The following is a 13,630-nucleotide window of genomic DNA, read 5'->3' as shown; positions in this document are numbered from 1 at the left end:
AAGTAGTAATTTGGTAATAGTGCATAGGGAAATGGAGCGGGCTGCAAATAATGGTGTAGGCAGTGAAACAATTAGTGAACAGAGAACCATTATCGATCGATCGGTCGGCAACAGCTCGCGTCAGGATTCCGAAATGATAGGACACAATCTTGCAAATACTGTAGAGTCAGGTTTTGCGTTCTCACCGCTTTCTCAAATAAGTCAAGACACATTTTCTGTTTTTCAAACTGCGAATATTGCCGGTTCAAATGCATTGCCGAATCGCACTGACGAACATGTTTCAGACACCAGTGCATTGTTATTACAATCAATACAACAAATGGGATAAAAGCCTCAAAAGTTAAACACAATGGAACAAAATCTTCGGAAGTTAGACACCACGCTTGAACAAACACGTGAAGATTTAACTAATGAGTTACATAACATTGAATCGAAACGTCTAAAAGTCTGTAATGACGTAATAACACAAATTAGTGAGCATTTTCAACCGATTTTTTCGCGGCATGAAAATGCATTACAGAATCACAAAGCAGCCATAAAAGAACTGCAAACTATTGTTCATGAAAATCATGAGACCTTGCAAGCTAAAATTGACTGAGTTGCATCTACCGATTCGCTTACGCAACTTGCAAAAACTCAGGAAAACTTAAAGGACACAGTAGATACGATTTCAACACAAATGGACGATCTGAAACTTGGTTCAGAAAAACACACAGAGGAAATAATGTCACTATCGGATAAAGTAGCCGAACTTTCAGATCAGTTCACTAACTTATATACAAAGGTAGATGATAATCTGAATGACACAAAACCTGTAGCCTTCACTGACACTGAAGAGTATGAACAAATTAGAAAATTCAAACAGAATCAAAATGAAATCAACACACAGTACAAAAGAGAAATGCGGAAGTACAGGATCAGTTGGCTCAAGTAATACAAGAATTACATATTTCAGAGGACACTCGCGCCCCAGTACGGGAAGAAGGACATAGAAATACAGAACAACCACAAAATAATAACACAGGGCATTTCGGAAATCATGAAAGAAATTGGCAAGGTACACTGAATTTTGAGATGGAACCGCCGACACGACGTAACAATGACCGATATGCTACTCGCCGACACGATGATTTTGACTATAAGCTGTTCATTACTGCACGTAAATTCAAAACATTTAAGAATTCTGGCAACGACATTCATCCACAAGCGTGGCTCCATCAATTCTCTCATTGTTTACCTCCTAACTGGTCATTAGAGCACAGATTAGAATTTATGTGTGGCTGCCTGGAGAATGAACCAGCTGTAAGAATGCGATCGGTCATTCACGATTGTCACAGTGAAGAAGAATTTTATCATGCCTTCCTCTCAGCATAATGGTCTCAAGCTACACAAGACCGAGTAAAACATAGCATCATTATGATGAAACATTTCGAACAATCTGAATTTTCCATTTTTGTGAAATATTTTGAAGACATGTTACATAAGAATCAGTATCTTTCAAACCCATACAGCTCCACAGAACTCATCCACATTTGCTTAATGAAATTGCCTGAACATTTACGACATATTATTTTGGCAGGACGATGCAAAGACGACATTGAAGCTTTTCAGGGACTGTCACAATAATTAGAAATTGACACTGACAATCGCGGAATGCGAAAACAGGAACACAACAATTACAGGTCACATCCGTCGCAATTCCGCGACGAAAGAAATAATAACTGGACATGACAAGGCTCTTCGCACAATACAAATCGTGACCAAAACAGACATCACCCGTATGACAACCATTGGCAGAGTAGTGATAGTTACAGGGAAAGATCGCATTTCCGTAGTGATGAATATGACAGAGATAACCATAGAAACAGACAATATGGGAACAAAAACAATCATTATCAAGGGAGACAGAATAACGTCAGACGCAACAGTTCAGCGTGCAGTTACGATTCAGAGAGAAATTCTCCACCACTTAACCGACAAGAAAGAAATTACATAAACTACCGACAAAACGACAGACCTGAATTCCATCAGAACTGGCGAGCTTCAAACAGGGCAGGGCCTTCTTGTCAAGGTGAATTTGTAGAAGTTAGGTCTCCTAATACCAATAACGACGCGCGACAACAAAGAAACAGACAATGACTCGCACCGCAGGCAGACACATGCGGCGGCTGGTTCAGAGAAAAATAACATAGACGCTAACCTTGAGAAAAATTTGACCATTCTTTACCGATGTACCATATACCCCATGATAATTCCGTTGAAGCTGTAGCTCTGCATAGTAGGAAGAGTAAAGGCTTGCACCACATTTCACATGTAAAATCGTTCATTGAAAGATAATCTGTTTTTTTAACTTTTGTCTTTGCCATAAAATTTCTCACTTTACATTACTAGTATGCTTTGACAGAGTTAGAATCTGTTAATATGCAACAATATTTGAAGTTAAATATCCAGTCAAGAACTAAGAGAACTTATTTAAACAGAAGTTATGAATGGATTGTTATTGTGAATAGACGACACAGTGTTATTATGTGTGTACATTCTTGCTTGTTAGTTGCACGATTAAGTAACGACTATAAGGCTTACATACTTAGAACATATACTGCTAATGAGATTTTAATACAACATTTTGGTTTAGTTGAAAAGACATTCTTTATTTGAAGTACTTTCTGTGAGATTAAAGATGACTTAGCATTTGGTTTCTTTGATAGCTACACGATTATATCACGACGCTACTAATGTGTGACACAATTTACATTGTGCTTTTGCGACGTATCTGTTTTATATCTGCACAGTTTTTCTGAATTCTTCTGGAAAGGAAAACATGATTTAGTAGTAACATTGTGGTATAGCTACAATGAGACAGCCTGTTCTGTAGCACAACAATACGTTACAGTACAGTACTTTCTTCATCACGGCAATAAGCGTAGTAACTACGATATCTATATGCAATGCATTTCACTTTTGTTTATCATGAGGTAAATACATTGACTTCTGTAGAACTTAGCTTTCGGAGGACGATAACTACGATACTTCCACAGAGATTATCTTACAACAAGACGCACAGTTTAGCGCTACAGTACACGTATTTGAGTGATTAATTTTGTACTTAAAACATTTATTTTTAAAGATATTTGAACTACAAGGATACAAAGGTTTTCCGTGATACGATTCATTCTATTGCTGTAATCTGTAACATCTGAGGATATAGTTACATTAATCCTCAGGTGGGTACACGCTTACTTTATGTACCATTTGTTTGGCAAGCACAAGGAGCCCTAGCTAATATGATATTTGCTTATACAACTTTACACATTGGTACCATATTTATCTAACACAGAAGCTGTGTGATCATTTAACTGAGAGAGACAAATATTTATTTTACTACATCAGTGATAGATGTTTACCTAATTACACCGTTGGATAGCTTCACACTTATGAAATGGTATTTTGTCTCTACTTTGTGAACTGTTCATATTCTTTTCGGAACCATTATGATACTATGAGAGCTTTGAAATATGTATTTGGTATGTGATCATGATTTTTAGAGTACGTTTGAGGTAGATGACACTATTGAAGTGGTTTTGAAATTATTGGAGGAAGCTACGACGATTTTGAGAATTTGACTGAGGTGTTATGATGTTATTATTACGATGACTATGTGTATTATGCTGTTGCGGTATGTTTATGATCAATAAGCTGATGCTATATGAGGAATTTGATTATGTTACGTATTTATTATGATGAAATATTGAAGAAGTGTCTACGAATATGTATATGTGTAATAAAGCAAGGAATAATGAGTAGTGGTTAGAGACTCTGGTTTGTGAAAAAGGATGTTGGAAACCAAGAATCGTACTTTAAGAGTTATGAAATGTGTGTAAATTCGTAATGTATCACAATGCCGACGAAAATTTTTTGGACACTGTTATATTTATAGGATTTTGTTTCTACACATTTCTAACGCAAATTCTCAACCTTGTAGCGGAAACTGCTCTCTTAAATATTTCGGTATGAAAGGTAAGTGACCGTGACGTAATGCGTTGTGAGCATCCAGGTGTGCCAGTCGCCTTGAGAAAAAGTCATTAGTGTGTGCCTTTCAGAGGCACAGGTGGAGAAAAAAGGAGGCCATTAACCTCGCTATTGTCATTCCTTTGTAGAAAGCATCGGAAATACGACACGCCCAAACTTGAAAACATGTGATTACACTGTGAAGCTCTTAATTTATGATATTTACTGAAATGAAATGATGAGAAACATTTTATATCTATTGTGTTTCTAGCTGAGAGATTGCTCATTTTGTTTAATATCCAGTTTCTATCTGCACTGCAGCATTGGTTAAAATAAAATTTAATAGATGTACTAATATCACTATATTCTGTCTACAGACCCAGTAAAGAACCATTGTATGATGTACTTTCTTAGAAAAGAGAGCACAAATAGACATTTCCCTTCACAGGAATTGCAAAAATAATTTTTTACGGTTTGGTAACTTATGTGCTAGCGTATGTTCTCGTGATGCATCACTCTAGTGCTAAGATGCGACATAGGTATTAAACATTTTTACTGTAATATTTTTTCTGCTTGAGCTTTGTCATGTTTAGATATAAGTCATTGCATTTGCTGCTGCTTGCTTCCACAATTTCCATTTTTGTCATTGCTGTTTGTGTTAGCTGTTTTGCGCTGCTGCATCGCCTCGTCCCTTAGTTTAGCATCTGAGCTCAGTAGATTTTAAGTTAGCTTAAGAGGGGGGAGACTATATAAGATACTAACTATGAGGAATTGGAAGAAACGCATTGAGAAGTTATAAGAAAAGATTTGGCCAAAAAAATAGTGTACAATGGAGAAAAATTATATTTGAAAGAGGCTGTGAACAAAATACAGATAGCATGCTTGGATAGGATATTTTTGGTGGAAACAAATGTTGAGATACGATGAAAATCTACAGAATGATGTTTTGGGTTGGAATGCAGTACCAAATGTCACACTTAAAACAAACCCTGTCCCGTATTTTGTGTTATTACGCTATGTGAATCTGTGTTTGTCCTGTCTTTATGTGTTTAGCTAATAAGATTTATGTTGTAGAAGTTTTCTAATAATATGTTATTTACTTTGTAAAGATGTTTAGACATTATTTATCTGTTCTGTTTTGTTGCTCATATGTGAAGTTGCTGTTTCCAAAGTTATTCTGATCTTTATGTATTTACTTATGTCATAATTCCTGTAACACTGATGTATATGTTTATTTCTATTCTTTTGTAAAGCCCGTTTTACTTCAAATGTTATCTGTACTATTATGTTCTTTAATGATATATTTTGTATCTTTGTTATTGTTTTCTCATGTTATAAAATTGTAATTGACACCTGTTCATCAAATTAAGTAACTTGTAAGTTATATTTCACTGCATACATTTCTGTTGGTCATAGTATATGGACAATATATGAGACGTAGGGATTGATAATGTTTGCACGTGTGTTAATAATTCAGTAAGGGACTGTATAACAGCATTGCTGGTTCTAAGGACATTTCAAAAAAGTTTTTGTGAGTGCACAAGTGGTGGTTCATGGACTTGCTATATTCTCTGCAAGACTCTTCGATGGTGATTGTGCACCTGCACAGTCGCAACAGATGGCTGCTGGCCATCTCTACAAGGACTACAGTGGGTCTGCATCTTTGATGGCCCACCAATACCATTATTTCTACAAGGATTGCAATGGGTCTGCACCTCTGGTGGCCCAAAAATACAATAATCTCTGCCAGGTCTACAGTGGGTCTTCTCTGTGATGACCTAGCTAGCAATATACTTCAAAACTTCGTCTGACTCTGCTGTGGGTTTGCTGTGTTGTGGCCCATTACCTGTCAGCATGTCAAGAGTCAGCACTGTCTTTCCGTTGGAAGGACAATACTACTTCTTCAAGACTGCATGGAAATCCACAACTTCCGTGTGCATTTTCTTTTACTGCTCACACATTGAGCAAAAACACTGCTATTTTACTGTGATGAACGATCAGAACTGTCTTTATGGACTGTGAGAGAATTTTAGCTTTTGACCAACATTGTATCAATAAGTGTGTGCATTTCATATCTTTGTTATTGTAATTATGAAAATTTTTTTCAAATCTGTATTGGCCACTGCCCAGAACCATTTTGTAAAATATTTTGCGGGGAGCCTGGGGGCTATGTAAGTAGGCTGTTTAGGTTTTCTTATTGGTAACGCCACGTAGCGCTCCGTATGAAAATCACTGGCTGTGCTGTGTGCAGTGAATGGCTGGTTGGCATTGTTGTAATACTCGCCATTGTAGTGTTGGGCAGCTGGATGTTAACAGCGCGTAGCGTTGTGCAGTTGGAGATGAGCCGCCAGCAGTGGTGGACGTGGGGAGAGAGATGGCGGAGTTTTGAAATTTGTAAGAATTGGTGTCACGAACTGATATATACACTCCTGGAAATGGAAAAAAGAACACATTGACACCGGTGTGTCAGACCCACCATACTTGCTCCGGACACTGCGAGAGGGCAGTACAAGCAATGATCAAACGCACGGCACAGCGGACACACCAGGAACCGCCGTGTTGGCCGTCGAATGGCGCTAGCTGCGCAGCATTTGTGCACCGCCGCCGTCAGTGTCAGCCAGTTTGCCGTGACATACGGAGCTCCATCGCAGTCTTTAACACTGGTAGCATGCCGCGACAGCGTGGACGTGAACCGTATGTGCAGTTGACGGACTTTGAGCGAGGGCGTATAGTGGGCATGCGGGAGGCCGGGTGGACGTACCGCCGAATTGCTCAACACGTGGGGCGTGAGGTCTCCACAGTACATCGATTTTGTCGCCAGTGGTCGGCGGAAGGTGCACGTGCCCGTCGACCTGGGACCGGACCGCATCGACGCACGGATGCACGCCAAGACCGTAGGATCCTACGCAGTGCCGTAAGGGACCGCACCGCCACTTCCCAGCAAATTAGGGACACTGTTGCTCCTGGGGTATCGGCGAGGACCATTCGCAACCGTCTCCATGAAGCTGGGCTACGGTACCGCACACCGTTAGGCCGTCTTCCGCTCACGCCCCAACATCGTACAGCCCGCCTCCAGTGGTGTCGCGACAGGCGTGAATGGAGGGACGAATGGAGACGTGTCGTCTTCAGCGATGAGAGTCGCTTCTGCCTTGGTGCCAATGATGGTCGTATGCGTGTTTGGCGCCGTGCAGGTGAGCGCCACAATCAGGACTGCATACGACCGAGGCACACAGGGCCAACACCCGGCATCATGGTGTCGGGAGCGATCTCCTACACTGGCCGTACACCTCTGGTGATCGTCGAGGGGACACTGAATAGTGCACGGTACATCCAAACCGTCATCGAACCCATCGTTCTACCATTCCTAGACCGGCAAGGGAACTTGCTGTTCCAACAGGTCAATGCACGTCCGCATGTATCCCGTGCCACCCAACGTGCTCTAGAAGGTGTAAGTCAACTACCCTGGCCAGCAAGATCTCCGGATCTGTCCCCCATCGAGCATGTTTGGGACTGGATGAAGCGTCGTCTCACGCGGTCTGCACGTCCAGCACGAAAGCTGGTCCAACTGATGCCGCAGGTGGAAATGGCATGGCAATCCGTTCCACAGGACTACATCCAGCATCTCTACGATCGTCTCCATGGGAGAATAGCAGCCTGCATTGCTGCGAAAGGTGGATATACACCGTACTAGTGCCGACATTGTGCATGCACTGTTGCCTGCGTCTATGTGCCTGTGGTTCTGTCAGTGTGATCATGTGATGTATCTGACCCCAGGAATGTGTCAATAAAGTTTCCCCTTCCTGGGACAATGAATTCACGGTGTTCTTATTTCAATTTCCAGGAGTGTATATTATGACTATTAAGCTGGCAATAGTGGCGCTCGCTGTATTGCAGTAGCTTGAGTAACGAAGATTTTTGTGAGGTAAGTGATTTGTGAAACGTATAGGTTAATGTTAGTCAGGGCCATTCTTTTGTAGGGATTTTTGGAAGTCAGATTGCGTTGCGCTAAAAATATTGTGTGTCAGTTTAAGCATAATGTTGTACAATTTTTCTCATTGGACGTTTCAGTACCAAGGATGGCAGCTTGGACTAACAACTGGAAACAATAGATTTTTTTACACGTCTATTTCCGTGGGACTAAATTGAGGGAGGGGCAAATCTCCAAGGTCATGGAAATTGTCAGTAAATGAAATTACAACATCAAAATAAAAACACATAAAATAAAATTTTTATGAACCCAAAAGAGACAAGCCATAAGTTTATGTAAACGCAATCAACAATATAACACATGAGTCAGCTTAATTTTTCAAAGACCTCCACAACAGAATAAGAGCGACCCATAAGGAAACTCTTTAGTTTCGATTTGAAAGCGCATGGATTACTACTAGGATTTTAGAACTCATGTGGTAACTTATTGAAAATCTGCATCTACTTCATACTCCAGAAGTCACCAAATGGTGTGTGGTGGAGGGTACTTTCGGTACCACTATTTGATCGCTCCAACCCTGTTCCACTCCCGAATAGTGTGTGGGAAGGATGATTGTCGTTAGGCCTCCGTACTGGCTCCAATTTCTCAAATTTTCTCCTCTTGGTCAATACGCGAAATGTATGTGGGGGAACCAATATGTTGTCCGAATCCTCCTGAAAAGTACGGTCGCGAAATTTCAGTAGTATATCTCTCCGTGATTCACAACGCCTCTTTTGTAACGTCTACCAGTGGAGTTTTTTTAGCATCTCCGTAACGCTATCGCTAGCTGAACGATCCTGTTACGAAACGCGCCGCTCTTTGTTGGATCTTCTCTATCTCCTCTATCAGTCCTACCTGATAGGTATCCCAGATAGGTGAACAATACTCAAGAACCGGGCGAACAAGCGCCTTATAAGTCACTTCTTTCGTGGGTGACTTACATTTCCTTAAGATTCTTCCGATGCATCCGAGTCTGGTGCCTGCTTTTCCCACTATCTGTTTTATGTGATCATTCCACTTAAGATCGCTCTGAATTGTTACGCCTAGATATTTAACGGCAGATGCTGTCTCCAGTTGTTTGCCATCAACAGTGTAGGTGTAGAGTGAGGGATATCTTTTCCTATGGTGAATTTCTTTTCCTATGTATGTGCAATATGTTACATTTATGTACGTTCAGGGTCAACAACCAGAGCCTACACCAATCATCAATTCTCTGCAGGTCGTTCTGCAAATACTTACGATCTTCTGGTGTCGCTACTTTGGTATAGACAACTGCAGCATTTGGGAATAGTCTAAAATAGCATCCGACGCTTTCCACTAGATCATTTATATATATAGTTAACAGCAACGGTCCTATCAAACTTTCCTGTGGTGCTCCGGATATTACCTTTACATCTGTCAATTTAGTGCCATTAAGAGCGACGTGTTGAGTTCCATCTGCAAAAAAGTCTTGAATCCAATAGCAGGTCTGCTCCGATACTCTGTAAGCTCGTATTTTTTTCGTTAAACGGCAATGTGGGACAGTGTCAAATGTCTTACTGAAATCAAGGAACACAGCCTCAACCTGAGCGCCGTTGTCCACTGCGCTGTTGATCTCATGGAGGAAAAGAGCGAGCTGAGTTTTGCAGGATCACTGTTTGCGGAATCCATGTTGATTTTTATAGAGGAGATGATGATTTTTCTAAAACACCGTAATCCTTATCATAAAATATGTACCATAATTCTACAACATATTGATGTTAACTATGTTGGTCTATAATAGTAGGGGAACAACAGGGGTGCGGATCCACTCTCCATTGTTGCCAAATTTATACAAGATGGATGATCCAAGATTGCAGCGATAAATATGGCAACATTGCACTGATGTCATAGCGGGAAGTTCAATTATGGATGGAAAATAGGTCAATTGAGATACCTCCACTAACCTAACCCCCTCTCCTACCCCCTCCCCCAGAAAATGTGGGAGGTTCAAATTCCATCAGGACAATGCAACACACCCTGGCTACCTGCACTAACCTAAGAAAATGGTGGAAAAAGAGGTCACTTCGACTACCTCCACTAACCTAGGTCATCTGCCTGGCACCTCTTCCTAGGAATTGGCAGGAAAAGAACTCAGCCTGTGCTGGATGGGATAGACATAAGTCTTTATTTTGCATGCTGTGTTTATTTAAACAATTTGAAGAAGTACCACCATCAAGTGTCTTCATCATGAAGTCTGGGGTCCAACTGACCTAGTATACAGTACTGCCACCAGAGGGCGCTGTCGTCCCTTCCGTGACGTATTCCAAGAGGGCAGTCTGGGGGGAAAATGATGGGAAAAGGACTCAGCCTGTGCTGGGCTGCTGGAGAAAAGAAGGAGTACACTTTATTTATTTTGGAACAATTTATTTACGAATGGATCTGATATAGTATATTTATAGAGACTCCAATGCCAGTGCTGGAGCGCTACCCATTTGCTCTCACGCTGCTGCTGACAGCATGTGATAGTAGCGTCTACAGTTCTTTGAGTGTTATACTGACGTCACAGCTCTATGTAAATAAGCGCCTAGTCACCCTCTGGACCACGTGCAGATGTTCACCACTGTTGGTTTGATCCCTCCTCTCTACCTGTGGTCCAGCGACGACCTAATTGCCGAGCAACTCACCCTCGCGGATGCTGCAGAAATGCGTTCCACTGATTCCCAGAATAGCACTGTCTGCTTTCTCCCTAGCGATCCTAATGGGACATGTGAGCTGCTTGTAGCCATGCACGCGAGCTTACCTGCACAGTGTGCCTGATGTTTCGCTGCCAAATGCGCACATGGCGACTTACCATCTGAAAGGTTTTCAATGTTATTCTGATGTCACATGGGTATGTAAAATAAGAGCTAAGTTGACCTCTCGGAAATTGTATAGTGTCTCCAGAAATAGTTAACGGTCGCTTTTATAGGAGCTTTCGTGATGTCTCAGCTTGTCTGCATGGAAATTCTTGCCCTAACAGAACCTGTTACGACAAAATAGCGCAGAATAACGCTGAATACATTCTTCCTCACGGTCCTAATGTGGCACTCCGTCCATTACGATTTCGCCACTATGTACAGACTCCTATGTTCTGGCACAAAGGATATCTTGTGAATGAGTGGAGCGTTATGATTGGCTCTTGTTGAATTTACCCACCGAATTACTGATGCTGCCTATGTGGGAGCACCGTCGACCTTTTTTCTTCTTTCTGCGGATGAGACTTCAGTGGCACAAAAGGCTATTTTGTACAGATCACCATATTGCACCAAAAACTAAAGCCTGCAAAGTTCCTACAGATCGTCAAATACGGAAAGACTCTTACTCAGTTACATTGCTCTGCCACTGATGGCTGGAGTTTGAACATTAGAGTGTGATCCAATCTCCAGCCCCGGTAATACATCACCGTGTACTGTGTCGATGTAGTAAACATTCAATTGGTATCCTGCACAGTACAAAAATCGCTCCTTTTACTTCATTCATATAGCTATCGGCCGCCAGACACTCGTATATATCCCAGCATAAGTACATGCACTGTAGGCATACTCCTCGATGCACTAGATATTTCCCCACAAGGCCAGTCAGTCATCCACTCCCGACGCATGACCAGAGGGTCATCAGTGGGCCAAAGTCACTCTCAGAACTATTGTGCAGAGATGGGCTCGTTTCCCCTTGGTACAAAAGTGTTACTGTTTCTGGTTCGGACTTTCTTGCTTGCCTGTTTTTACACACATTCCGGCCTCTGGGATTACAAGATCATACGTAATTTCACATGGTTTGCCGGATTATCATGCCAGTTTTGGGGTACTTCTCGATATCAAGCACATAGTAATATCGCTTGTATAGCAGTATCGCTCACGCAATTCCAAAGATATAGACCGGAAATTATTTCTTTAGAAACCCGAAACTTTGCCAAGATGGAGTGTGCTGTAAACTACCGAGTAACTAGAAACTTATCCCATCTGCCAAGAGCTTTACGTGAAAGCTCGAAAAAAAAGAAGAAACTTATATTTCCATTCGCGAATACCGATATCGGTGATACAAACGATTCCAAATCATCCCTATAATTTACAAAGTCAGCTAAGATGTTTCTCTTGTCTAGAGAACCAGCAATGTGTCTTCCACCTGTTTTCACCTGCGAGATGCACACACCACATTCGATGTTCTCTCAACCAAATAAACATGTGAAATGTGAAGAAGCAGTAACTGGACAATTTACTTGGGAGGGAATGATGGTCCAGCTCTAACGCACGTCCATATTAAATCTTCTCTAATTTCCATGTGATCACGAAAGCTGTCTAACACATACTAAGTATTAGTACGCTATTTGTCCGTCTAGAGGACGACACAGTTAAGTCAGCTATATTCCTTCACTCCAACAGGCCTTTCCATTCGGACTGCTCCTGCCGTTAATGGAAAACATGAATCATTCCCACCACAAGCCACCGGCGCTGCATGCCAACACCCATAGTCAGAATCATCATCCTAAGAAAACCAGTCACATATATATTTGATCTCTAAACTTACAATTAAATGTTATGATTGCGATCTCAGTTGAACGACATTCGACAATGTGCTAATTATCGTAAATACACTCTACTGATGGCTCTGTCTCTGGAAATAGAAATATTTTACCACTCTTATGACTTGACATACTCTTCCCTTTGCTGTCATAGTACAACACGTCAAATCCACATCTTCCTTACGATTGGACATAGGAATTTCTTTTGTACATGTCAGAACAAAAACAGATTATTTCATAAGCCTGATGTTCAAGGCGAACCTATCACTCATCCCCTACTACTAAGTATAATACTTCGTTAAAAACTGATTGCTGGCGATACGAAATAATACTGACCGAAAATCAACGATGGATGGACGTGTCTCGTAAGTTTTTCTTGCAAGGACTACCACCATGTCTTAGAAAGAGAGGCATAATCGTCTTACAAACCACTATATGTTAAAAAAAGAAACACAACTATATTACCATAAAAAGTGGTCTTAGTACTACAGACGCACACAAGTATCCATGTTAAAAGTTATACTGGCTTTATAAATCGACATGTGGCATTACCTACGAATGACGTGGTTTTTCCAGACAAATACCGTGACGCTGAGTGTAGAAGGTGATCGCCAGAGTGTATATTATCAGTCCAGCAGTGCGGTTGCACGTCGCCAATGGTGCACCCTCGTAATAGAATTACCGAATTTTGAAAGTGATTCGGCTAAGAAGTGTGGTATGAAAGTGGTACCTGCAGCTCCCTCACACCGCCGCCACTAGATATTTCTTCAGTATTTGTAACGCATTCTGTCTCGATGCCGTGTCAGAGGCTCTGCGAAATACCCACAGAGCAATAGACGATGATTGGTTGCTGATTGAGTTCGTAAGAAATGTACACTAGCTTTTCAGATCTCTAGTGCTACGCTTTCGGTAGAAATGATGTCTATGATTAGGAATCAAGTCTTTCCATTCAACCACATACCTGCATTGGATCCTATGGAGAAATCCTTTAATGATTACAGCCACTAGTGAATCATATTTCTGGCACTCTCGTATCTCCTTTCTAGAACCTATCTGCCACAGTGTAATTCCAACATGGTTTTAGGTAGACCCTACGCATCTTGCAACTACCACTCAGACTCTCTGCTGCCGTCCTG

The sequence above is a fragment of the Schistocerca gregaria genome, chromosome 7, assembly GCF_023897955.1.
Source record: "Schistocerca gregaria isolate iqSchGreg1 chromosome 7, iqSchGreg1.2, whole genome shotgun sequence".
In the NCBI taxonomy this organism is placed as follows: domain Eukaryota; kingdom Metazoa; phylum Arthropoda; class Insecta; order Orthoptera; family Acrididae; genus Schistocerca; species Schistocerca gregaria.
The sequence above is the reverse complement of the archived record's forward strand: the minus strand, read 5'-3'. Positions refer to the sequence as shown.